Source organism: Furipterus horrens, unplaced genomic scaffold, assembly GCF_987537825.1.
Source record: "Furipterus horrens unplaced genomic scaffold, mFurHor1.1.pri manual_scaffold_9, whole genome shotgun sequence".
NCBI lineage: Eukaryota > Metazoa > Chordata > Mammalia > Chiroptera > Furipteridae > Furipterus > Furipterus horrens.
Genome location: NW_028327179.1, coordinates 1,765,629 through 1,791,410, shown reverse-complemented (window position 1 = coordinate 1,791,410; position 25,782 = coordinate 1,765,629). Strand labels below are relative to the sequence as shown.

The window sequence follows — 25,782 nt, the reverse complement described above, 5'->3', positions numbered from 1 at the left end:
CCTCTTGTAAAAACCCCGCAGCCGGACTTGGCAGTGTCTCCCCTCTGTTCCTGGAAAATGAGAGGAGAGTTCCAGGGTTTCTCAGAAAATGGGATGATTTACAGCGAGGTCCAGTCTTGAGCAATCTGCACTTGGAGCGGTGAGATCTGTCTCCAAGTTTTTATAGAGAAGAATTTCTTTTTTGTTTTTTTCCCCCCAGATCCTCATCGTACAAATAATTTTCTGCTTCTAGCTGGTTCTCTAATAGCTGTGGCTTGGATTAGATGTGGGGCTCAGCCAGGGAGTCACTGATACGTGGAGCTTTTCATGTACCCAGAAGCACCAAAATTGGTGTGTGCATGAAATACCCTGCTTTCTGCTCTGGTGACAAGGCAGAGAGCGGCATGAGGGGGCAGGGCATGGCCAGGGGAGGAGAGGACAGGCCACTTCGCCCGGAACATGGAGGATGTCCCTCTAGTTCTGTGGCCTCGGGGACCCAGGGAGCTGCCGTCTTCCTCCGTCTCCCAGTGCGTGTAAGGGGTTAATGCTGTTACTGCTGCCTGCAGATGGGGACATGCCCAGCCTGGGGCCAGCCAAGCTGCAGAATCCCAGCCCTGGTTGTCCCTCTCCTTCCTCGGCCATTGAGTGAACACCACCAGGTGCCAGACGTGGTTTCAGGGCTGGGGGGCAGCTTTGCAAAGCAGACAGATTCCTGGGGCTCATGTGTCTCAGAGAGGGAGGCCGGCCTGGGACAACTGGCAAATGTGATCACGGGGAATAACGATCATAATTCTGAAGCCAATAAAACAGGGCCGTGGGGAGAGTGAGGCCAGGAGGTCGGGAGGCCTGGGGGGCGGGGGGAGCGGGGGGGGGGGGGCAGGGCCCAGAGCCGGGTGGGGCCCGGGCAGGACCGGGCAGGGCTCTTGCAGGGCTGGCCGAGGAGGAGAGGCCCAGCCTGCCTGGCCGGGGAGGAGTTTGGGTTTCAGTCAAGTAGCAATGAGAGATCTGGGAGGGGGAGGGGAGTTATAAATAGAGGCCTAGAGCCGTTGTCTGCAATTTTAAAATCCGAAAGGCTGAGGACTGAGCGGTTTTTTCCATTGCTCATGTCGGGCAGAGTCCAACTCTACTGCCCAGAACCGGCCTGGCGGGGCGGGAGGCCCGAGCAGCCCTGGACCCTGCCCTATCTTCTTCCTGCCCAAGACGGTCTCCCCCCCCAGCCACAGGGAGCCCCCGGGGCTTTGGGGAAGGGATTAGGCGTGCCTGTTACCCCGGCTGCGGTGAAGAAAAGCCACATTCATTATCCTTCAGAAAAATGCAAAAACGGGAAAATAAAATGAGTTCAGGTCCAAGTGATCTGAACAAAATGTCGAACTCTGCCTGAGACACGGAACGCCTGTCTGTAAATTTCATCGAGGTCAGGGAGATGGCGGTTGAGTTTCCAAATGTGGATTTCAAAACCATCTCTCTACTTTTCTCAGCCCTCCCGCCCCCGATTTCTGAATCAGACACGTCCACGCTTCTTTCAGAGGTAAAACACCCCAGGAGCAGTCCTTGGGGTTCTGCCCTCCAGAGACTCTGCTCCCCCCACCCCGGGGGTGGGAGTGGGGCTGGGACAGAGCATTCCTGCAGCCTGGAGCCTTCTCTCCCCCGTCCCTCTGTGGAGGAATTTCATAAATTCTGTCCCAGCCCCAGGGTTCTGCACGTTGTTTCTTTTGGCTCTGAGTCAGATCTGTATCCCTGGGCCTCCAGGCCAGGGATCAGCTTTTCCAGGGCAGGACTTGGCCCAGGATAGCCCGTGTGCCCGACCGGCCCCCCGCCCGCTTTTGTAAATAAAGTTTTATTGGAACGCAGCCACGCTCGTTCCTTGACGCCTGTGGCTGCCTCGAGGCCACATCGGCACAGTTCGGAAGACATCTTCCAACTGCTGTTTTCGAGCACCGATGGCTCGGACGCGTCTCCTGGGTGGACGGGGGGAGCAGCCTCCCCCGTCAGCTCGTCTCCTTAGGAGAGGGGACAGGGCTCGCAGCCCTCGGAGGAAACTTGGCTCACTGATTGCATGCAGCTGTGGGTTTTGTGCTGGGAGCCCCGACATCTGGATTCCTCCCACTTTTTGGCAGTGTCCGTCGGAGCTGGACGGTGACATCATCCCTCCCCGGCGATTTGGGATCAGGCGTGGAAATGAATACCATTCCCCGGTCTCTCCCTGGGACTCGTGTGTGTGTGTGTGTGTGTGAGTGTGTGTGTGTGTTGTTTTCTGTTTTCTGGGTTTTCTTTCTCTTCTTCCAGAGTAGTTTTTTTTTTTTTTTTTTTTTAATCCTCACTCGAGGATATGTTTATTGATTTTAGAGAGAGCGGAAGGGAGAGAGAGAGAAGGAAGCAGGGAGGGGGCAAGAGAGAGAGGGGGAGAGAAGCTTCGATCAGTTGTCCTCTGGACGCGCCCCGACCGGGGATCGAGCCCACCCCCCTTCGGTGCACGGGAAGACGCTCCAGCCAGCCGAGCCACCAGCCAGGGATGTCGCTTTTTCATTTTTGATCTTACACACCCATCATTTGGCCAAGGGGCATTGTCATTGGACTGCATTTTTCTTCCAGAACTCTGTGGACAGTGGTTTCTGCTTGTCACCGTTCTTGCCCTGGAGGCGGGAAGGAGCGCACGTCATTGGAAACAGCCCTGTGTTTATGAAACTGTTTCAGCTGATAAGATGCTGACCCGAAACGGTTTTGCAAATGATTTAAGTTAATAATTCTGAACAGAACAACCCCTATTTCATAGGGCTATCTTGCTAGGTGAGGTAGGTGATTTATCCAGTTGCTTAAGGGCGACTGGCTGCTGATTCTTATGAGTTAACATTGTATTAATGCAGGTGGGTCTCAATTCATTTTCCTTCGCACCAGGGAGTGGGCTCCCGGAGGACAGACAGACGGAGCGGGCAGCGGGGACTCTGGGCTTCACGTCTGGAGGGCTGCCGCCGCCTGTCCTTCATCGGCCACGTCCCCGCTTGTCCGGCTGCCGCCCCTCCCTTGTTCATTTGTCCGTGGGCCGCCATGGTCGCCCTCCGGACGTGCGCACCCTGCAGAAACGCTTCGTAAACAGGCCGGCTGCCCGAGCGTCACAGCACTGCGTTTGCTCCTGTGTTGCTGACTAGTGTGCATCTGGGCAGTTACGCAGAGCAGAGAGATGGGTCCGTAGGATGGGCTCCCCAAGCTTGACTGGTACCCCAGGCACTGCGCCTGCCCCCACAAGCAGGGAAGGCAGCCATCGAGGGGTGAGAACGAGGGACCCCAGCTGGAGGCCTCTGGCGAGAAAGCCTGAAAAGTCTCCCAGGGCCTCTGTCCCTGCTTCTTGACCACCCCGTAGGCCATGGATCCCACGTGACAGCCAAGTATCCATGACAAAACTGACAGCAGCTTTTCCTTGTTGGCAGCAACCACGGGTTGTGATTAAAATCCATGTCAGTAACTTGGGAAGACCCTCCGCCTTCTCTGGAAGCAGAATGGGCACAGGAAACACTGTCCTTCACTGAACGGCGTGTGTGTGATATCACATGTCACCTTAAAATGTCACCAGCAGGGACTAGCGAGCTCCTTCTCGGAGCCACGCTGGCGGGAGCCCCGCGCCCCAGGGTTCCTAAGACGCGGACCCGTTGTGAAATTGTGCCATTGCGTAACCGTTGCCGTTTCCTGCCCCCACCTCCCGCGCCTCGTCTCCTGTCTCCTCTCGGAGTGACAGCTGCCCCCTCCTCTGCAGCAGAACCTGGTCTTTGTTATTAGCCCCTGATTCCTAGTTCAGAAGGTCAGGCGGGGTGGGACCACCCCCAGGAAGTTACTCCCCTAATAAAGACCCGAGTATGGTTAGCAGACCCTGAATGCGGAGGAGTCGGGGCTTTCCTCCGGGGGTGGGAGAGGAGCCACAGGCCCCAGGATCGGGGCTGAGCGGGGGAGCAGAGTGCTGCACGCCACGTGGGAGGCGGCGGGGGAGGGTGCCCTGGAGTCACGCATGACCACCCGCCAGAGGCGTGGAGCTCCATGCCAGGCCCAGAAAGAGAAGAAGCCTGGCTTCTTGAGAGGGCCACCTCCATGTCCTGCTCTGTTTCCTGCAGGGGTGACCTGGGTGGGAGTTTGTGGACTTTGATTTGTGTGTGTGCCATGAGGCGCGCTGGGGCGTCAGCCACGAACATGCCCGAGCTTCTGGGAGGGGATGGGGCCTGTCTGTCTGTAAGAGGTCCCACTCTGGCGAGAGGGGGCCTGTGTGGAAAGGGTCCCTTTGTCCTGGTGACATTCACGCACGTGAACTCGTTCGGAGTTCGTTTTTCCTGTTAGTGATTTCCTCATAAACATCTGACGAGGGAGCCCGTGGCCGGGGGCCCCTTTCAGCTGCAGCGTGAGGTCTGCCTGCAGGGCGGGGGGGGGGGGGGGGTCAGCCATCTTCAACAGAATTCTCAGGCGAGGGTCCTTGGCTGGCCCCATCCCCCCAGACGCCATGGTCATTGTGGTGGGTTGGTTGGTAGGTTGGTTGGTTGGTTGGTTGGTTAGTTGGTTAGTTGGTTGGCTTTATGTACCTGTAGATGAAGTTGAGTTCGTGCAGATGAAGACATCTCTGGCCTCTGTGGCGTCCATCTTTGCTTCTCTTAGCAGAGTTGTTGAGGGTGACGAAGGCCTCCTGTGCCTTTATGTAGGTCCCTGGAAGGATGGTGCACAGGGCAGGAAGGAGGGCACCGCCCTGACACCCCTCGAGAGAGGTTTCTTTCACAGACGTCCTCTGCCCGCTGTGAGTCCCGTGGGACCATGTGTCCATGGCACAGCTGGTCATTTTCACCGCTGGACAAGCCCTGCATTTGCCTCGTTCTCACTTAACCCTCAAGCCCCCTTTCGAAGCCGCTGTCCTGCCCCAAGGAGGCACAAAGGTGCAGGAAGCTGCCTGAAGTCGCTCCGCAGACGAGCGGGGAGGGGAGGGCTGGGTTTGGAGCCCAGGGTCTGGCCTTCAGCCCTTCACTCCCGTTTGTTACCCAGCAGGAGCTGTGCCGACTGCCACACTCTTCACTCCGAGTCCCCAGCTGCTATCTGTGGGGATCGCTTCTTTGTTTGGACCAGGAACCTGCCCGCCCTGCTCAGCGGCCCCTCTGGTCCAGGGCAGCTCCGTCTCGGGCCTCTTGTGCTGCTCAGCAGCCCGCGTAGGCGGGTGGATCGGGCGCTCTGCCTGCCGCCGCGTGCAGGTGCCTGCTGTCCCACTGTGGGCTCCCGCAGAGTGGGGGCGTCCCGTGACAGGTTCTGTAGCATCCCTTTGCTCCGGGCCTCCCCCTCACTGCCTCCCCCAGAAGCAGAGATGTCCCTGCCCCAGGCCGGGGCCGGGGGAGCTCGCTGGTTGGCTGGCCGTCCTATCCGGCCCTTGAGGTAAAACAGGGCGGTGAGGTGAGGGGGGGGAGACCATTTCCATCTGGGCTGCCAGAGAACACTCCCCAAGGGGCTGGCGTTGGGCGAGGTCCTGAGGAGTGGATGGTGTGCCTGCAGGGTGGGACAAAGAACATTCCAGACGGTGAGGGTCCCACCAGCAGAGCAGGCCAGGGAAGCACAGGGCTCTGGAGGAACGCCGGGCCCGCGGGGCAGCCCCCAGAACGTTCCTTGTGGGCGGATCCCCTGAGGCGAGGGTCCCAGGCTCCGCACACGCCTGCGCAGGGCCGGAGCGGCACGACAGGCCTGGGAACCAGCATGTCCCAGGGGAGGCTGGCCCGCGGCTGGCTCTGCACTGACCACGCTCAGACCCCTGCTGCCCTGGTGGGCGCTCGGACCCTGTCACCAGGCTGGGGACAGGAACCATTCACCTTCTTCCCTGCGAAGTTCTTCTGGCGGGAATAATAGCCAAATCCACGGGAGACAGATTAGCAGGGGAGAACGACCAAGTTCATCGCGTAGGTACACACAGGGGCTGCGTATGGAGACGGGACCGAGGACACACAGGGGCAGTTGAGGGTCACGTGCTGTCCCCATGCTAAGCAGGAAGGGGGTGTGGCTTGTGACTTCAAAGCGCAGGAAGGCAGTTCAGGTGGAGACAGAAAAGCAAATGTTTGTTGAAGAAATGTTTGCTGGGGCATCTTGAACAATGGCAGACACAGAGGGGACTTTGACAAGGGCCTTGCTGGGTCCCTCCCTGGCAGTCACACCTGGTTCACGTTAAACTAGAGTTACCTGTGATGACAGCTCCCTCCTGGAGCAGGTCCTCCGTGTCATGCTTTGAGGCAGTGATGGGAAGGGCCAAGGTTTTGTTTTGTGTAGTTCTGCTCTGAGTCTTTTGTTTCTTAAAATCACCGACTCCCCAGAAGGCGTATTTTGGGGTAGCAAACTCTGATTCCCCTCAAGACCCCGTAGTCCAGACCCTGTGTAATTGTTAGAACCCTGGGTCGTGCCCCGGCCTGGGGTGCTGCGGGTGGGAGCGCTGTCCCGTCCCGTACACCGGCCGCTTGTGGGTTTGCTCCCCTGTCAGGCCGGACGGGAGGCCCCGGGCGTTCTTCTCTGACACATGTCTCTCTCTCCCTCTCCCTTCCCCCCTCAGTGAGAAATGTCCTCAGGTGAAGATAAAAACAAAACAAGCCCCACAAGTCTTGGGCTCTTTGTCAGTGGAGCGAGGGAGGCAGACCCGCCCGCCTTCCCGGTCAGAGGCCCCGCTCTCGGGCCCTGGGTGGCTCCTGGGTGCAGGCAGTTTCAGGGAGGGGCAGGAGGGGTTAAGAGGGGCCGGGGGAGGGGGGTTGGTGCCGTGCCTGGGGCCAGAAAGAGGCCTCGAGGAGCCAGGCCAGGAACATTCCTGCAAGTCCCGGGGCGGGGCGCCCGGAGAACTTTCTAGAGGAACTGCAGGGGTGAGCTGGAGGGGCAGCGCCTCCCCCCTCCCGCCCCTGGACTGGAGTGCTGGCTGAGGCCCCCAGCTGCCCCCCTCCCTGCCCCTCGCGGGGCCGAGTGAGCTCACGCAGCAGGCCACCCCTGCAGGGGCCCCTCTTCTTCAGGCCAGCAGAGGCCCTGTTTCTGCCTCGCTCCACTGGACACCCGCCTCCGACCTTGGAAAGTATTCCCACAGCCACGTGGGGCCCAGGGTCCAGCACAGAACAGCGGAGGGACCCCCGCAGCTCTCGTTCTGGGGCGTCAGCACCGTGCAGTCCCCGGGGGCGGAGAGCGCGGTGCTGGGGGCCGTGGCAGCCACCCTCACGCAGGACCCCTCCGCACCCTGCCGTCCCCGCTGCTGCCGGGGAGGCCGCCTGACCCGGGACCCCAGCTCAGAAGGGAGGCCCCCGGACAAACACGGGCCCTGAGCGCAGACCCGACCAGCGCGGGCACCAGCCTGGCCCCCGGCCCTGCTTCTGTCCCCCTGCGCCCAGCCATGCTCCCTGCCGCCTTGGAAGGGTGGGCAGGCGCTTGTACCTGCCCCTCCAGAGCCCTCAGCAGGGGTTTTGCAGAGGTCTAGGCTGGACGGCTCCCCCTGTGTTTGAGTTCTGGCTTATAAACGCCACCGTGTTTCGCGTTATGACAGCCCTTCTTGCCTTCTCGGGGTAACAGGGTTCTTTTCGGAAGCTTCTGAAAAGTGAGTTTTTTTTTTTGACCCAGGAGATTCATGGATGAACAGAGGAGCCAGGAGCCGAGACAGGGTTCTCCCTGCTGGGATTTGTCATGTGAGCCTCTGAGGTTTGGGACGGTCCTTCTGGGAAAGCATAGGAGGCCCGGTTGGATTTAGAATAACCACAGAAATGAATTCAGATAAACCACAGAAATATTTAGGGGAGGTCCTGTGCAATATTTGGGATCTGCTTACGCCCCCAAAATTAGTAGTTGCTGATCTGAAATTCAAGTTTTTCTGGACCTCTCGAATTTCTGTTTGCTGGAGGGGACAGCGCTGCTTGGACGGGGTGGCCTTAAATTAGGTTTGACGTCGCTTGTCTTCTGCCACATGTCCCAGGGGGCTCTGCTGTCTGTGTCACCAGCGAGAGGACTTCCAGGGACCCCGGTGTGTGGACCGGTGGCGGGCGACTCCCAGCGCCAGGCCTGGCCCCAGGGCGGCTGTGAGCGGGGTGCCCAAGGCTGCGCCCTGTACCCTTTGCACGTGGAGGCAGCCCAGCTTCTTGGTTTAGCCCCTCGGTGTCTGTGTGGCCTGATCCAAGCAGAGGACCGAGCACCAACGCTCATGTTAGTAATGGGTAGTCATGACTCATTTATTTATAAGTGAGTATTCCAGAGGAGAAGTTTTAATTATTTAAGCAAACGTTGAAACTCTCCTGACGTTTGCATGGAGGGCATGGTGAGGGCCACGCGCCTGCCGACAGTCGATGGGTCGGCAGCTCTGGGAGGTGCGGGGCGTTGGCCCGGGAGGGAATACGCGTTTCTGTGGGGCAGGCGAGACCGCAGGCAAGAATCAGACGGACGTGTGTGCAGGATGTGACGTGTGACAGGAGTGGCCTCCCCGACCAGGCAGAAGGGAAGATGGCGTGATGAACAGGCCGGGCTGTCAGCCCCCTGGGGTGCAGGCGGCCTCCTCTCTCCCCGTCCTCCGGAGTAGACGGAGGAGGAGAGCAGAATACCTAAGTCAGATGAGAAGTGGGAAGGAAACATAAGGGGATGTGGTCATCTTGACTGGGGGTGAAGGCAGCCGTCACGCTTGGCACCGTGACCCCAAGGGGAAAGCTGTCAGCTTGACTTCAGTGACTTACACTTTCGAGAACCAAACATCAAAGTAGATCTAAAGACGGACAAGGAGGGGAAGTGTTTGCTGCAGATGTGACCAAACCGGGTTTCTTGCCAGGCAGAGAGCCCGCCGGGGGCTTGGGGGGCGCCAGGGTGGGCCCCGCTCTGTGCTTTGTGTCGTAGACAGACCCTGGCGGCGGTGCCTGTGGGACTGCAGAGCCCCCGAGTGGGGGGCAGTGGGGACCCCACCCACCCTCAGGCCTGCCAGGGTCCCAGCGAGCCAAGCCAGAGCGCAAAGGAGCAGATGAAAAAGGGTCCAACCGCGGCCTGTGAGACCTGCTTGTGAAAACCACAGGGTGAGGCGGGAGAAAGTTCCAGAACATTCAGGCGTCATCCTGACGCCTCAGAGATCACGGTGTGGGACGTTCCCTGTTTGGGGCGGCGGGGGGAGCAGGGAGGACTGGACAGCATGTGGGCCAACCCTTAAAAGCAGGCAGGTGACCTTCGGCCTGGCCCCTCCACTTCTCGGGACCCTGAGTCAGTGATCAGAAAGGAGGACAAGCTTCTGCGTGTGTGCTCAGAGGTGTCCAGTCGACGGTTGCTGGTGCTCCCTGAAATCTGCAGGAGACCGCAGGCGTCTCCATGAGCAGTTCAGAATCTGAAAACTTAGTTCCCGAGGCTTTTATTTTCTATCTGCTCCGTATTTCCAGAAACTGAAGCAGGTCATTTTAGAGCTGGGAAAAGAGAGAGCTGCTTTCTCTCAGATGGGCGGAGGAGGCGGAGAAGTGTTGGCTGTGGGATCGTGGAAACTAGACGGGGAACGCCCAGATGAGGCCCCGCTGGGTTTGGGGGGCTGGGAGGAGCTGCCTCCCACGCCAGCCCCATGTGCTCCCCTCCGCGGGGCCTTCGTGGCAGTCCCCCCCCACCGCTCCCAGCCAGCCTGTCCTCCAAACCCAAGCCTCCCTCCTCCCCCCTCCCGCCAGGCCCCAGACAAGGGAGCCGCGAGGCCCACGCGCTTGGTGGGTGTTTACGAGGGGCGCGCGGCCGTGGAGCGTGTCGGAAAGCTGGGTTCAAATCGAGTGACGTGGCACGTGGCCGTGACCCCATGTGTTAATCAGTGTCATTTGTAACGCCATGTAATTCAGATGTGTCGTACATACTCTCCATAAAGATTTTAGATGTTGCTTGTATGTGCATGTGTGCACACACACACAGGCTTTCTTTTCTCCGAAGGCACAGACCCGACTGACGGGACAAATGTCAAGAGAGTCTTTTCAGCTTTTCTCTTTATGCTTTAACGTCTGACTTTTCCCGATTAGCAAGCACTACGTCTGTGATTGAAAACATAAAGAAATCTATTTCTTTTGAAGGTGGAGAAAAGAGAGAGAGAGAAATGGAACTCTCCCCAGATATCCTGAGAACCGTTTCGGCAAGAAAGCGCCTTGCCAGAATGAATGTGCTTTTTGGGAGTTTCTCAGGCAGCTCGGGTGGGAAGGCACGTGGATTCTGAAGCCAGCGGCCTGGGTTTCCGTCCCAGGGCGGCCCCTCACCCGTGGGGGGACAGTGGGGCAGGCAGAGGGCTCCTGTGCCTTACTGTTCTCCCCCGTAAGTGGGAGCCCAGCCTGCTCTGCAGGGAACAGTCCCCCTGGGGCAGGGTCCTCTGCACAGGCAGGGACGGGGTGGCTGAAGAAGGTGTCTGCACGCTGTGGGTGACGTGGCCGGTGGAAGGAACACCCAGACCTGTAGAGAGTTTTCATGAGTTTATTTGGGCCAAACTGGCAAAAATTTCTGGGGAGCGAAACTTCAACGGATTGAGAAAAAGCTCCAGAGAATGGCAGTTTTACAGCGTCTTTTATACCCTCGGTTCAAAGCAGGAGATGGAAGGGGGCATTCCATGAATTCGATTGGTGTTAGGTTAGGTTAGGGGGCGAGCGAAGCTGGGGTGGGGGAGACCTCTGGGATTGGAAAGCGGGCCCAACGGAGAGGCACGGGCCTCTTCTGCGCTGGTGTGTACAGGAGAGTTCGCGTTTGCAGCTCAGGGAGGGGGCATTCAGGAGGCAGGTAACAGGAGGGGCCCTGGGGTCTCCTGTTCTGGTGCCAGAGGCGCTGCCCTGAGAGGCCTGGAGGGGATTCCTCGGACATTCCAGAGGCGCCTTATCTTAGATGCGCAGAGACAGCGCACAGGCTCAGTTACGTGAAGCCTGACCTTTGTCAGGGAAGCCACAGGCCAGGACGTGACTGCCCACCATGACTCATGTCTGGCCAGGAGTGTGTAGGACCAGATCGTCCTGTGGGGCGACTTCCATCTCTGAGTGTGTGAGGCCTCCCCGCAGGCCTCCCCTGAGCTCGGCGGGCTTAGCGTGTCACCCCCATTTTGTCCTCACGTGTTTTATTGATATTAACGGTAGATTTTCTTTGTGCATCTTATATTTTTGACCGAGGAGTAAAACCTCTCTAGTTATGCAGCTTCAGCGTGCGTTATGAAAATGCCAAGGATTTCTTCAATCTGTGAGGGAAAATTGGTTTTTCCCTGCCCCAGTTGATTATTGCTAATGTGTCGCCAGTGTGAAGAGGCCTGCTTTGTTTTCTTATGTCCGATGCGTCTTTCGCTGGCTTGGTTACAACCCTGTGCTCTCGCTGAGCGGTGGGTCGTCACTTCGCTGTGAGGACTTCTGCCTGAAAGTTTCGTCCTTGCCCTGATGTGTGAACAGTGCCTCTGAGTCCTTAGGTTTCTGCACGACTGGGGGCATGGGGGGACAATGAGGAAACAGCCTCCATGTTGGGTATGGGGTGCCGGACTGCCTGCGGCTTGGGGACCGGTAATTGTCCCAGAAAATGCACGCGCCCCGTGGAATGCTAGTTATGTATACCCGGTGCTAAAGTCCGGCCGTTGACAACAGTGCTCCTTGGGCTGCCATTCCGAGAAAGCAATGACGCCCAGAGAGCAGGCGTGACTTTGCGCGCCCCCTCACCAAGCAGCGTGCACTTGCGCACGAGGAACGTCCCTGTATGGCGAACTTGAAACAACTGTCCCTGGAAAGTGAAAAAAGCGGAGCCGCAGAAAGGCAGCGGGGGCCGGAGGAGGCGGGGCGGAGAAGTGGGACTGCGGGCCTGGGCCGTGCGTGCGTCCTCTCACCGTCCCCTGCCCGTCTCCCCAGGACCAGGAGGAGCAGCCGCCGGTGGCGGCGGCGGCGACAGCGGCGGTGGCAGCGACGGCTGCGGCGTCAGCAGCATGCGGTGCAGCAGCCCCGGCGGCCCCCAGCGCTCCAGCCCAGCCTGGCCGACCCGCGCATCCCCACGGTAAGGACACGCCTGCGCCCGCGCCCGCACAGGCGAGGGTGCCAGGACCTCGTGTGCTCTGACTTTGTTCTTCTTGTCGGTGTGACAAGGTTCTAACCTCCTTCCCCTCGAAGGAGACCGAATTCTAAGACCCAGGAACACACCTGGTGTGGAATCTTCACGTGTGTCCTTCCAGTGAACCCACTTTGGGGAGCAGAACTTAGAGTCGGGTCTGGGGCCAGGAGGTGAGGGGTTGGGGACGGGAGGCGGGAAGGGAGCCACGGTGGCCGCGGTGGCCGCGCAACGGAACGGGACCCGCGAGCGAGCCCGGCGCTCTGGGCTGTTGGGAAGTTGAAGGCCCAGAAGTGGAAGGACGGGCCTGCTGGGAACTAAAATGAGTAGGTTTTTCAAAGGTGCTTAATGGGAAAGAGGGTGGCGTTTCGGGAAAACAGCAGCGGGGAGCGGGGCCCGAGTCGGGGGCTGTCCCCGGGGGCTGAGCCGGTGCTCTGGGCGCAGCCGCCGGGGCGTCCTGCATGGAGCGCAGTTTCAGGGTCACCCTTGAGCGGACCCGCAGGTGTGAGGACGCAGCGGGCACAGGGCTGGCCTGAAAGTTCGGAAACTCGTGATGCGTGACAGTTCCCCTGAAAACGCCCTTAGTTCTGGTGTGGACGTCCACGTGAAATCTACATTCATACTTTAATCGGAGAGCTGGGAAAACCCTCCCGGAAGAGCTTCGTACCGCTTCCCTCTTCTACTGGGTCTTGACGTTGGGCATTCGGATGCTGCGGGGACAGCACCTCTGCTCAGGTCACACTGGCAGGAGGTGTCTGTGGCGCAGAAGGGGGCCGGGCTCCGTGGGGACGAGAGCTCACTGCTGCCTGGTGAGGGTCACCCAGCAGCTGGTCGATGCGGGCGTCTGACAGGTCCCAGCACCCAAGCAGGGCCCGGGGGTGAACGCACGTGTCTCCACATTGAACCTGCCTTCCCGGGGAGTTCGTGCTGTTAGACACACACACGGCGTTAAACTCTTTCCCTCCAGTCCTCACGAGTTCTACACACATGGCCCACGGCACAGGAGCGCCGTGGCATGGCCTGGCTCAGACGAAGGCCAGACGCTTGCACAGAGCAGGTCCCAAAGCAGCGCCGATGGCTGGCAGTCAGGGCCCCAGGGAGCGTGCGGAGCCCAGGTCACTGCCGTCGGTGGGGGCTGGGGTGCTGCCAGGCTGACCCCCCCCCAGCTCCGGCCCCACTGCCCCCTACTCCATGTGCACGGCAAGGCCAGGCCACCCTCCCCCAGCACGTGGGGCCTCCCCCTCCCGGAAAGGTCAGCCAGCAGGGGCCGCAGATGCCAGTGGACCTTTGCCGTGAAGGTAAGTCTCGGGGACGCTGCTGACAGGTCACGCCTGTACAAGAGGGCGAGAGCCTAGAAACGCAGTGGGCGAGAGAAAGCTCCTTAGAGGTTTAGGAGCCGAACTGTGTGGTTACGGGCATTTTAAAAATTAGGGCTGAGGAGAAGTAACGAGCCAGAGCCTCCTCCCTCCACCGCAGAGAGGCCCCTGGGCAGACACGTGGACAGCTCTTGGCGAGGAGGCCGCAGGGCGCGGGGGGGGGTGGGGGGGTGGGGGGTGGGGGGTTCTGGAAGGGCTGCTGCTGAGAGCCGGCCAGGACTGAAGAGGCCCTGTCCCCACCCTGCACTCAAAGAACTAGCAGGAAAAATGAAGGCGGACTCCCCTCGGGAAGCTCATTGCACGGTTCCAGAAAACTGGAGACGTGGGGGCACCCCGAAGGGAAAAACCAGACTTTCCAACACTGCACAGCCTCTGGGCGGAGTGGGGACTTGGGCAGAGTGCGTGCGGGGTGCTCAAAGGGCAGAGAGGAAAAGAGCTCCGTCTCCAATTGTATAACAACAGCCACTGAAAGTAAAAATAAAGGGTTTTTTTTGTTTGTGTTTTTTTTTTTTTTGTGTGTGTGTGTGTGTGTGTGTGTGTGTGTGTGTGTGTGTGTTTGGACCAAGAGTGAGAAAATCGGTTACTAGCCGTCCCTACTCCCAGGATTATCAGAAGTCACGCTTCAGGACGAGAAGCAGAAGTGGGCCGTGAAGGAGTGGGTGTCAGAGTTTAATTCCACGTGGATTATTAAAACAAGGTTCAGCTAGAACTTTGGATAATTAGACGTTGGGAGTCTGTGTGTATCTTTAGAGAGTAAGTTTGCTCAGTGAGTCGTTCAGGCTCAGCAGGGCCCCCGGGGAGAAGCAGAATGTGGAGTAACTTGAGACCACGTTGGGAAAAAGTATGCTTAGTTATGTACTTTAAAATATAGTGTGTAACTAAAATATTGACTGTAATTACTAAAAGAGTATGTATAACATCTATAGTTTCAAACCCAGCAGGAAAAAAAAATAGAAGGGAATTTATATTTAATAAAAACAACCAACATCAAGTAGAAAAGGAAGAAAAATAAGATGTGGAAAAAAGAAAAAGGGATGTCAAACAGAAAATAGAAAATAAGGTACTAGGAGTAATTCCAAGGGTCTCCAGAACGGTATTAACAAGCTTCAGATGATAGAAATATATAGAACCCGCAGCCAACATACACAGACGCTTGACTTTTTTTCTGAAATCTGGGTAAGTTTTTAAAAAGGTGACCATATATGGAAAGTCGCGCTAAATTTTAAGCAATCTGTTCCATGCAAGCCACGGTCTTTCACCCAGTGCGATTTAATCAGAAGTCGACAGAGAAAGGCCGAAGAAGCCAACAGAAACGTGAACACACACCCTCCCTCGCCCCTGGGAGACAGCAGTTGCTTAGAGGAGAATGAAGGACGGACGGGCTGCGGGTCGGAAGTTGTATAGTGCTCTTCAAAGGGTACTCAAGACTCGATGTCTCGTCCTGTAAAGGAAGAAAAGTTGAAATTAGAAGACTAAAAATTGAATAACTCTAAGAAACAGGGGAAGAATTATAAAAATTAACATCAGAAATGAAGGACATAAGGAAGGCCGTATCAATAGACAGGAACAAACTCAAAAGCCCGCTTTTTGTGAAATCTCCCAAGACGGCAAACCTCGGAACCTTGCAAAGGAGGAAACCGTGAACAACGTCAGGCCAATAAATATGAAAATAGGAGGGAAATGGACGATGTATTGCAAAAATATACCAACAAAATTGCAACGCCCAGTGCCGACGAGGACGGGGGGCGACAGGAACCCCCATTCGTTGCTGCGGGAACGCCACGTGGTGCCGCCATTGGGAGACCGTCGGGCAGCTCCTTACAAAAGTAAACATAGTCTCACCATACGCTCCGGCACTCATACTTCTTGGTACTTACTACCCAGAGGAGCTGAAAACTTATGTCTGCCCGAAAACCCGCCCAAGGGTGTTTATAGCAGCCGTGCTCAGAGTGGCCAAATCTTGGAAGCAAGCAAGACGCCCCTCTGTAGGTGAGGAGGTAAATAAACGAGGCCCATCAGGACAACGCAGTGTGACCCGGCGCTAAGAAGAACTGAGCTTTGAATCCGTGGAAAGACACGAGGGAACCTTCCGTGCATGTGACTGAGGGAAAGCAGCCAGTCTGGAAAGGCTCCCGGTGGCATGGCTCCAGCTCGGAGACGTTCTGGAAAAGGCGAAGCTATGGAGGCAGCAGAGAGACCCGACGTGGCCCGAGGTGGGCAGCAGGGAGGGAGGAAGACGCAGAGCCAGAGGACGTGGAGCGCAGCGAGAACACAGGAGCCGTCCTTCCGGGCTGTCCACGTGCCCCACGCCAGTCACTCTGGCGTCCTCGTCGCCCTGGGCGTCTGCAGTAGGTGGACTTGGGTTCCCTCATCCTGGGTCACTGCACCTTTTCTTACCATTCTGTGCCCAACACAAAGTTCAGTGCTCAGGGCCTTCTTAACCGGACACGCGGGACACCCGGTGGGATTTGACCAAGGTCCGGGGCTGCCGTTCCTTAATTTTCAAGCACCGTCAAGTCCTCTGATGACAGGCCCTAGGTTTGTTGGACACCCTGGATGGAGAGGTAGCAGGCTCTTTGCAAAGGTCCTGCTGTTTAGAAGAAAAGATTCCCTGTGACTTTCCTTGACCCGGTCCTCCCGGCTGGCAAAGAGGATTCACTGCCCCCATTTTTCTGAGCCCAGCCTCCTAAGCAGCTTAGTTTTCTGTGGCAGCTGCTGAAAACGCCCCGTGCGGTTCCTAGCAGCACGCGGGGGAAGGAACGGACGCCTTCTCCTCCCAGAGGCGGTAGCTTTGTAAGAGCTACGGTTGCTCCAGAGAGTTCTTAAAAGTATTTTTCTGGTGGTAAAAATATACTTCCCGGGAAATGGACCATGTGAAGCGTGCCATTCGGTGGCGTGCGTTACATCTGCACGGTGGGGAGACTCGCGCCCCTCTCTGTCTTCGGTCCCTTTTTATCACCCTAGACAGGAGCGCTGCGCCCCCAGGCAGTCGCCTCAGCGCCTGCTGACCTCTGGTCTGCTCTGTCTGACTCTGCATCCGCCCGTTCTGGTCAGTTACCACATGGCAGTGGGATCGTACGATGCGCGGCCTTCCGTGCCCGGCTTGTTTCACCAGCCTGGTGTTCTCCCGGTTCTGTGTCCCGAGCCTGTGTCAGGCTCTCACTCCTTTTATGGCCGAGTCGTCTTCCCTCGCACGTGGAGACCACGTCTGTTTACCCATTGCGCGGCCCCTCTGCTGCTGTGAATAATGCCACCATGGGCCCGGGGTGCAGGGACCTGTCCGCATCTCTGCTTCCGATTCCTTTGTGTCTCTGAGCTTGGGGCCGGCGCTGCTGAAGCGCAGGGTCATTCTGTGGAGCTCTTTCTTGACACCGTTTCTGAGACGGGAAGCTGTGGAGAAGCGGGATTTTTAAACCAGTTGCTCCCGAGGGCTGTTGCTGCTTCCCACTGATGCTGAGCTGTCACCGCTGCAAAGGGGCCCCCGGGAGCTGGGCGAGGGCCCAGGCCCAGCGGACACATCGCCTGTCGCCTGCACACACATTTCACCGTGACCGTATCTCACGGAGCATCACCCGCCTGGCTCAGAAGCAGACACCCCCCAGCAGCACGCGCTCCCTGCAGCGGGGACACCTGCCAGCCCCTGCCTCCCACGGTCCTGCCCAGCGCGTCCCAGCTCCATCCTGGCTTCAGTTGCTTCGTGGTCTTCTCGAAGCCAGGAGCGTTGGTCACCGGCTGCAGCCGTGATGTGCGGGGCTGCTCGGGCGCTGCTTCCCTCGCCTGTGCCAGTGTCCGCGCAGGGCCCACAGCCGCACGGGACTCTCTCTGAAGCCCCGGCGTCTCCTTGGGGGGTCTGTCTGTCAAGTAGGAAGAAAAGACTGTAATGGGACGAGAATGTTTGTCCATGGAGACGGAGAAGGAGATAGAGGACCATGGTTTTGTTTGGTTCGTCCCTTCCGGGAGCCATTCTGAATGTCCTCAGGTGCTGGCGGTGGCCGGGCTGGGGGCCGGCTTCTTTCCCGTCCCTCTGCCTTCCTGGCAGGGCCCTGCGGCCGTGGCCCGTGAGGGACCGCGCACAGCCTAGATCCTTCCTTCATGTGTGCCCACCTCGCATACCTGCCGCGAAAAACAGGGGTGGCCGCCGCCGCTGGAGGCCTGCGCTGAAGCTCCTGCCTGTCCCCGTGCTTCTCAGTCCTCAGAGCTAGAGAGGGACCCTGAGGCTCTCAGAGAGGTCACCCAGCGGGGAAGGGCGAGGCCACGTCCTCCCGGCCTCCCATTCTGAGATGATGGAGAGGCAACACCTAGCGTGTGACTGTGCGTGTTAGTCACCTGCAAGTGTCCCCGTGTGGGTCACAGTTCCCCCCTTTCCCAGGAGGGTCACACATTGCTTGAGGGTAAGAGCCGTGGCTCACTCACCTCGAGGGTTCTGCTCCGCTGCCTTGTGCACAGCTGGGTTTAATAGGTGATTGTTTAATGAATTCCTGAGCTCACGTGCCGTGAACGCACGTCCGGGTCTCAGAAAGGCCTGCCCCCCGCCACCGCCACCGCCCGTGGGACGTCCCGATACTTCCAGGGGAGCAGACATGAAGGCCAGCTAACAAAGGCCTTCCCTTCCCACGGCGCCGTCTGTGGGGCGCCAGGAGCTTTGGGGTGACGGAGGATGTGGAGCCAGTGGAGAGGCAGCTGTGGGTCCTCAGCCTTGCCCTGCCCTCACGCCGTGGTCCTTCTGGGGCCCGCGTCTCCCACTGCGTCATCCGTGAGAATGCTGTCGGCGTTCTACCCACGCCTCTCACACACACGCCCCTCTTTTATTTTCTTAGTGCCCTTTCCTGACAGTGAAGCGGTGCTGTCTTCCGAAGGTAATGCTCTTTCTCTGAAATGCTCAACAAAATCCTGGGGAGGAATGAACCTTGGCCTCCGGTTGGATAGCAGTGCAAACCTGTGGATGATTCTGACTTATTCCCCCCTGATCCCACGCCTAAACTCTGTTTATTGGGTTGAGATGCAAAAAAAAGCCAGGAGAAAAAAAATCACCTGTCATTGTTTTCGCACAAATTAACTGGAGCCACGTCTCTCTCTGCCTCAAGGAATACAGTCCGCACCTGCGTTCAGGACACGCATGGCCCACGTCCCTAGCGACTCTTTTGGGACATCAGTTTAATCAGGCCGTTGTCACTGTTAGTAAGATCCGTCGTGATTTCTTAACCTGGGAAGAACTCGAGCTTCCGCTTTAATCCACTGAATCCCCCTGACTGTCCTTTGAGGGGGGCAGTCTTTGGAGGGTCGGGGAGGACTGAGGCAGAGAGGTCAGAGCCCGTGCCCAGTGAGGGGTGGGTTTGAACACGGGCCGAGGCTTCAGCCTCTGCCTCTGGATTTGCCCTTGGTCCTTCCCAGGCCCACGAACACTTCCCTTCCTCTTGACTCCTCACACACTGCGGCGGCTCACACTGAAGTTTCGGCTGCCGGGACCGAGTTTCTCTTGTCCTTGGAAGCAGCCAAGTAGATCAGACCCCCGTGGTCACTGCCCCGGTCCTGGACCGTGGCTTCCTTTCCATGTGGAAGATCCTGTGTCCTTATAAGGAAGGTGGGGACAAAATGGGTGCTGGGACACCCGCTCGCTGTCTTCCCAGTGTTAGGCAAGCCAGGGACCAGGCCTCGCCAGTCCTCCTAGGGAGCAGGACTGAGACACCCGTTGTCACCTGAGGAGCTTCTTGAGTCCCAGCCCTTCGGCCGCCGCTGCCCTTTCAGGGGATGGTTGGACTTGCTGTGTTTGTGTTTCCCCGAGCTGTTGGGACGCTTGCGGTCCATGAGGGCCTTACCCCCACGACGCCTGCCTTTCGGGCATGTGGGCTTTCCACCCTCTCGCTCTGCAGGGTTCTTTCTTCTGTTTTAGTCCTGTGTTCACTCATTCATTCATTCAGCAGACATCTGTTGCTTGTCTGGGCCACACCAAGCCCGGGGACAGAGCAGAGGGCGGCGAGTCAGCTTTAATTGATTGGCCCTATGACATCCGGGCCTTTTTGTCCACGGAAGACTCAGTGCCTTCTAGAAACACCAGGGCACGGTCTAGATAAAATTCACTGTGCAAATCCGGGGTGAAGGGGATGTTTTCCTTAGGGAGGAAGTCAGAATACGCGGGCTCCTAAAACCAAACCCTGCACATTTGCCTGCGTTTGATTCCTCGTTGAAGCCACGATGGGCCAGCCCCGGCAGGTATAACTACTTTTCAGGAACGAGCGGCGGCTCTTACGTCACATTAAACTCTGTCCCTGGAGGAAGGTCCCAAGCTGGAGATCGTGAGGACGGAAACATGCGCCTGCGTCCTTCAGGACAGAACGTGCAGCTGCCCTCGGATGGAATGAACGAGGCCGCATGTGTCCCGTTCGGCCGCACGGCGCATGCCACATACCCCGCTGTGCGATCATCTTACTGCCAGGCAGGTTCTCAGAACCTGTGGGTCCCCACCCGCGGGCAGGCACGATGGACACTTGTCCAGTGAGTCCGTCAGCCTCCCTCCGAGGGGCAGACGTGTCTGCGGAGTTCAGTCACCCGGCACCGGCCTTGGGGCCAGGAGCTGGCCCGGTGGCTCCGCTGTCCTCTGCTCTTCCCCTTAGCACATGCCAGTGCCCGGTAACCGACACCCACCGTGTCTGGATTTAGCTCTGACCAAGAAAGGCGTCGCTAACAGTGCTGACCTTTCCAAGCGGGGGACGGGGACCGGAGGAAGTGGGGACACAGCATGGTCATCTTTTCACCTCAGCGGGTCTCTGCTGAAGGGATCAAAAAATCACCCCAGTCTTGTCCGGTGGCTCAGGCGGTTGGGGTGTTGTCCTGGAAGGTCGCAGGTTTGATCCCCAGTTGGGACATGTGCGAGGGGCAGCAGATCCCCGTGTCTCTCCCCCTCCTCCTCCCTCCCATCCCCTCTCCCTAAAATCAGTAAGCACGTCCTCAGTTGAGGGTAACAAAAGTCACCCAGTGAGGTCATCCCCTGCTGGAGTGTCAGGGGCTGGAAGCACCTTGCATGACAAATGCTCCTGCCTCGGCAGGTGGCAGAGGGACCCCCAGCCACCAGGTCTGGGCAAGAGGGCGCCTGCTGACCTTGGAGCAAACGGCGTCTCTCAGGGACACCAGTCCCCCTGTGCTTTCCCTCCGATGGCCCTTCCCATCCGTGCTTCGTGGCTGCCAGTTCTTTTTGCTAAAATACAGCATGGGAACGCCACTGAGTTTCCCAGGCCCTTGGTTGGGTCCTCCTGGTCCGTGGGTGAGGCTTCCCTCTGCGTCCCCTGGGCAGCGGGTGCGCGGATGACGGGCTGGTCAGGGCCGTCCGTGCTGCTGAAGCCCATCCTTCCCTGCCGCCGTGGTCGGCGGGCACCCCAGCAGAGGCGCCTCCCGCTACTTCTGCACACACCCCTCCGCACTCCTCCTGCGTCCTCCCGGGAGCGCTCCTGTGGCCTTCCTGTCTCCCCAAAACTTGCCACCCTGTGCCAGCTCACGTCTGTCTTTCCAGTTTGTCGCTGCGTTCCTTGAGATCGTGTTCATGTGTTTAATTTTGGGGTAAAACTAAAAGGATGCTGGCTTCCGTAGCCACCCCGGGGCAGGCGTCGCAGCGTGAGGGTGGGTGTGTGTCTCACCCTCCCCGAGCCCTGGCTCTTTAATCTGTGAACTGGACGTGGTACGGGGGGCTGGGAGGTGCCCAGCGAATGCGGTGGTCCTGCTCCTCCCCACCCCAGCACACCTCTCTCTGCATCGCCCGCCCGGACTGGCTCCTGTGTGCTGGGCGCAGCCGGCAAGGGTGCCTGCGACAGGAGATGGGAGCCGGGGGCCGAGTGTCTGTGCTTCTCGGGGGGGTGAGCTGTGCGCCCGTGGCTTGTCACACGCATGCCCTTACTTCCAAACCTTCCACCTGGAACAGAAATCCTTCCTGGGGCGGAGCGCACACCCTTCCAGGTGCCGCAAGCCCCTGTTCCCAGGTGAGCCCCGCTGGGAGCTTGGCACTGGAGGCCTCGGTGTGCGGAGAGACTGCTCTCCGTGCGAAGGCCGGGCAACCGGTTTCCCTCCCGTGGACGACGCCCCTGGGAGAGGAGGGGCAGGGGTGTGGGAGCTGCCTTCTGCTCTGTGGGGCCCCAGCGCGTCCTGCAGGGCTGGGCTGGCTGGGGGAGGGTGCCGACGGGGGAGGGGGCGTGCTCACAGCGGAGGTGCCCAGGGGGCGGGGATGGGGGGGCTGCAAGCTAGAGACCGCCCAGGCCCCTTCTCCGGACCCTGCCACCTCAGCACGGCTGGAAGGCCTGCGTGGTCGGGCGGGCTCCCGGGCACAGGGCTGGCCTGCTAGGGAGCGCTTCCTGCATGGAGCCGCCGTGCCCGGGAGCCTGCCCCCTTCCTGGACCCCAGCCACCCCTTGTTGGAAGCAGACAGTCTGGCGTTGGTTCAGCCCGTGGCCCGCGTGTAACCTGCCTGGCGGGGCTTTTTCCAAGGAGCTGCGGGATTGACGACTCAGCAGCCTGGCTGTCTGACTTTTTGGAAAATTCTACAGCTTGATTGATGGAGGCTGGTAGCTCCATTTTCTACACACTCAGCCGACATTAACTGAGCACCTACTGTGTGCCGGGTGGGACGTTAGGTCCTGGGGCAAAGGCAGAAGAACACGTGCTGCCAGCCCCCCGGACACTCGGGTTTAGTGAGGAAAAATAAAGAAAAGTAAAGCTAAGACGCAGGGAGGAAGCGGCATGGCCCCTGTGGGATGGGGCAGCCCTGGGCCTGCGTCTCCTCCGCCCTGTGGCTTGGTGGCTGAGTGGCTGTACCTCAGTCTCTTCCCTGGAAACCTATAAAATGCCCACTTGGCTGGTTTGCTAACAAGGTGAGAGGCAGCTCGAGCTATGGGGTGCGCCTGGCACCGGGCCTGGCACTGGCGATGCTCCAGAAATGGAGGCTACTGCCCGGGCCGGGTGGCTCCGTGGGTTTGAGCATCATCTCGTGGACCAAAGGTCTCAGGTTCGAGACCCAGTCCTGGCACAAGCCTGGGTTACAGGTTCAATCCCCAGTTGGAGCAGAGACAAGAAGGCAACCAATCAATGTCTCTGGCTCTCTCTCTTCTCCCCTCCCTCTCCCTTTCTCCATCCCTTTCTCTCTCTCTCTAAAAGCTATGGGAAAAAATGCCCTCGGGTGAGGATAAAAAATAAAAAAGGACATGCAGCTGTTGTTCCCCCTCATTAATAAATGCAGTGTTGTATCTGCAGAGAACAAAAGCCAGACAGGCACTCCCCCCCCCCAGCCCCCGACCCCGGCCCGTGGAACCCCGCCCTCTGTGTCTGCTCCCCCAGATTCGGAGGGTCCTGTGAGCACCCCTTCCCCGGACCCTGACCCAGAAGGTACCATGTGTACGTACACATGCTATCATTTCTCTTAATGGAAAAATAATTGGAAGAATAAGGAGCCCTCAGTTACAGGCTTTGTCCATTTTCCGACTGGACTGCAAAGATGTGGATTCAGAATGAATCCAGGTGAATCTCAGGAGCCAGGTTTCACCAACAAGCACCCCCCCCTCCCCGCTGGGGACCCTGCCCGTCCGAGGGGCTCCAGAGGCACAGGACACGGAGACCCCCGGCCCCCGCCCCCGCGGCCCATCTTTCCTGTGAAACCCTGTTTTCATCCACATCCTGGAAAGCCAGCCCCTCTCTCCTGGGCATTTCGTTTCTGGGAGCTGTGCCATTTCTTGGAACTGCCTGGAACGTTCTCCTGGAGTGACTTCCCCTGTGCTGAAGCCTGTGCATCGGGCCCTTCTGAGGGCCGAGTGTTCTCCTCGCCGGCCATGCCTGTAAACAGAGCTCTGGTTTGAGGATTGCTCTGTCTGCCGAGGGGTGAGCGTGACCAGCGTGGCCTCCCTCGGGGAGACACTCTGGGTGCAGCCCCGCCTTCACTCCACCCAGGCTCTCTGTGTCTGCCTGCGGACCCCTCGCAGGAGCCTCGGTCTTGGGGTCCCTTCCTCCTGGCTGACGTGGCCCTTTTCCGGGAGAGGCCCCCTCTCTTTCCTACAGGATGTGCCTCCACCCGCTTCGTCCCCCCTCCCGAACTGGAGCAGAGAATTATTTTTCCAGACGCAGGAGAGACGTTTCAGATCCTTCCTTGCGACTTGATATTGAGCACTGTCCTCCTTTGCGGAGCGGTTGCCTACGGCGTGGGCGTCTGTCCTTCCAGGGCCTGGGACGGTGTCACGTGTCTTCCTGGTGCTCAGCAGACAGTTGCTGGGTGGAGAAAAATGGGGGCTGCTTCCATGGGTTTCCCACTTTCGGAATGAAGTCCCGGGGTGTCTAACCTTGAGTGGGATCATGAGGAGGCCCAGGGGTCTAGCTTGCCTTCTAGAAAGTTCCCCTTTGAGAACGCAGTGCACGCAAATGACGCTTCTGGGCTGGGACCTGGATTTTTCCTCTTTAGACCCCATGCTCTTGGACTAATCCGTGTAGGGTGGATGGAGAACGAGAACCTTCCAGAATGACAAGCTCTTTGCTCGGTTTCCTGTGCCCGGGCTCCGGCCTGATGCGTGATGTCATAGAAGGCCCGGGAGCCGGAATCAGAAGTCTGAGAAGAAGCACCCCTCATCGTTTGCCCCCTTGGAGCGTTACTTTGTGAGCACGTTTCTGCTCTTTTCCCCCCGGAACTGTCTTCGAACAGGACCGACTGAGGCTGGGTCGTGCGGAGCTCAGGCCCCGTGCTGGGTCGGCTCCGGTGCAGAATCCAGGCCTCAGGGGACCGGAATGAGGCTTCGTTTCCTGCAAGCCTGTGGCCGGAAAAAAGTCAGGAAAGAGGGAAAATGGACACTCCTTTGTAGGCGACGCTCCCCGCCCGTCAGGAGCCCATTCTTGGGTTTCAATGATGAGAGTCCCTGAGTGAGGTGGAGCAGCTCTCCTGACTAGTCATTTATGTTGGCTAGGATCATTCCATAGCTCTTGAAAACATAGATTTACACAGCAAATCTCACGGAATCAAAGTCCAGAGCGATTAATCATTATCTCACACCTGCGCTGTTTGCGCTGCGGTCGAGGGAGACCTGTCTGGCTACCGGGTGTCTGCGTTTGACTCCGAGACCTGACCTGGCCTCCTGACGCCCCTGCCCTCTGCGTGCAGCACTTTCCTGAGCCCCGGCCGTGCCCCCCTCCCTGGGGGGCCCGTCCCCACCTGGGCCGCGGGCCGCTCTGGCAGGGTCGTGAGCGTTGCGGGCACAGCCGTGTGCCTGGACAGAGGCCTGCTGGTGGCCAGGCTTTGTGAGCGGCAGCCTGAGATCAGTGCCTGCCCTAAGGTTTGAACACGCCTGTCGTGGGCCGGAGGACTGAGGGCCAAGCGTACGCATCTGTCCTGAGCACTGACACCGGGTAGAACAGGAATCCACATTTAGTGAAGCTTCAGGCAACGAGTGGCCGGCCCTGGGCCTTCCAAGCCTGTCTGTCTGGGTGTCACCTGAGGAGCCAGCCCCAGGGGTGCCCCGCGGCCCTTCACCCCCAGGCCTGGGGTGTCCCCAAATCTCAAATGCCTCCTGACTGTCCTGACACCCTTCCCTGAGATGGAACGTTCCTCTGCTTGAAGTGACTCTTGACTCTTCTCCACAACTAAATCCCTGACCCCTCCAGTCACCCGGGGCCACGTTTCTGCTGCACCCACCCTGGCCCCCAGGACGCACCCCTGGGTGGGCTCATAGGAGCCACGTCCTAGCATGTCCCTGGCTCTGGTGGTGGAGGAGCAGGGGTGATGGAGGGTGGAGCTGGAGGCCAGGGGCAGGGAGTGTGAGTGGGCTCCCTGGGAGGGGAGGTCCCAGCACGTGGCGTTGCTCCTGCTCAGGCCAGTAGAGGGTAGAGGGTCCCTTAAAGGTGCCCCGAGCAGAGTAGCCAGACACCTTTCTTAAATGACCGCATGTGAAGACTATTCAACACGCCAACTTGAAAAATGTCTTCACTCCCGATTAGTATTTTTTAAACTGTGGTAAAGCGTGCCAAACACCAAATGTACCGTCGTGGCTAGTTTTAGGTCCACAGTTCAGTGACATGCAGTCAGCTCACATGGTCCTGCAGCTGTCACCCCTCATCCAGCCCCAAACCTCCTGTCACCGTGCCCAACTGAAACGCGGCCCCCAGGAAACAGCTCCTCCCACCGCCCCCGGCCCTGGCCCCAGACCCCTCCCTTGTCCTCCCAGTGTCTGTGAGTCTGTGAGCTCAGCTACTCCAGCACGTGATGTCCTCCAGGCCCGTCCGCGTGGCAGCCCGTGTCGGGAACCCTCGCTGTTTGAGAACGACTGCTACCCCGTCGTCAGGACGGACCACGTTTCACCTCCTCCTTCCTTGATAGACAGTCGGGCTGCGTGCGCCCCTTGGCCAGTCGACATGGAACTGATGCTGCTGGGAGCACGGGTGTGCAGACACCTCTTTGAGTCTCAGCG

At 58.7% G+C, this 25,782-nt stretch overlaps 1 protein-coding gene across 1 annotated transcript in view; it reads left to right on the top strand.

The window, feature by feature from the left end:
* The first annotated feature begins 11,878 nt into the window (after positions 1 to 11,878).
* GRB10 (growth factor receptor bound protein 10) overlaps positions 11,879 to 25,782 on the top strand; it is a 49,615-nt gene continuing 35,711 nt past the window's right edge. The window contains exon 1 of the mRNA XM_090287000.1: positions 11,879 to 11,937. The gene's annotated coding sequence lies outside the window, so the exon portion shown is untranslated. The remainder of the gene's footprint in view (positions 11,938 to 25,782) is intronic.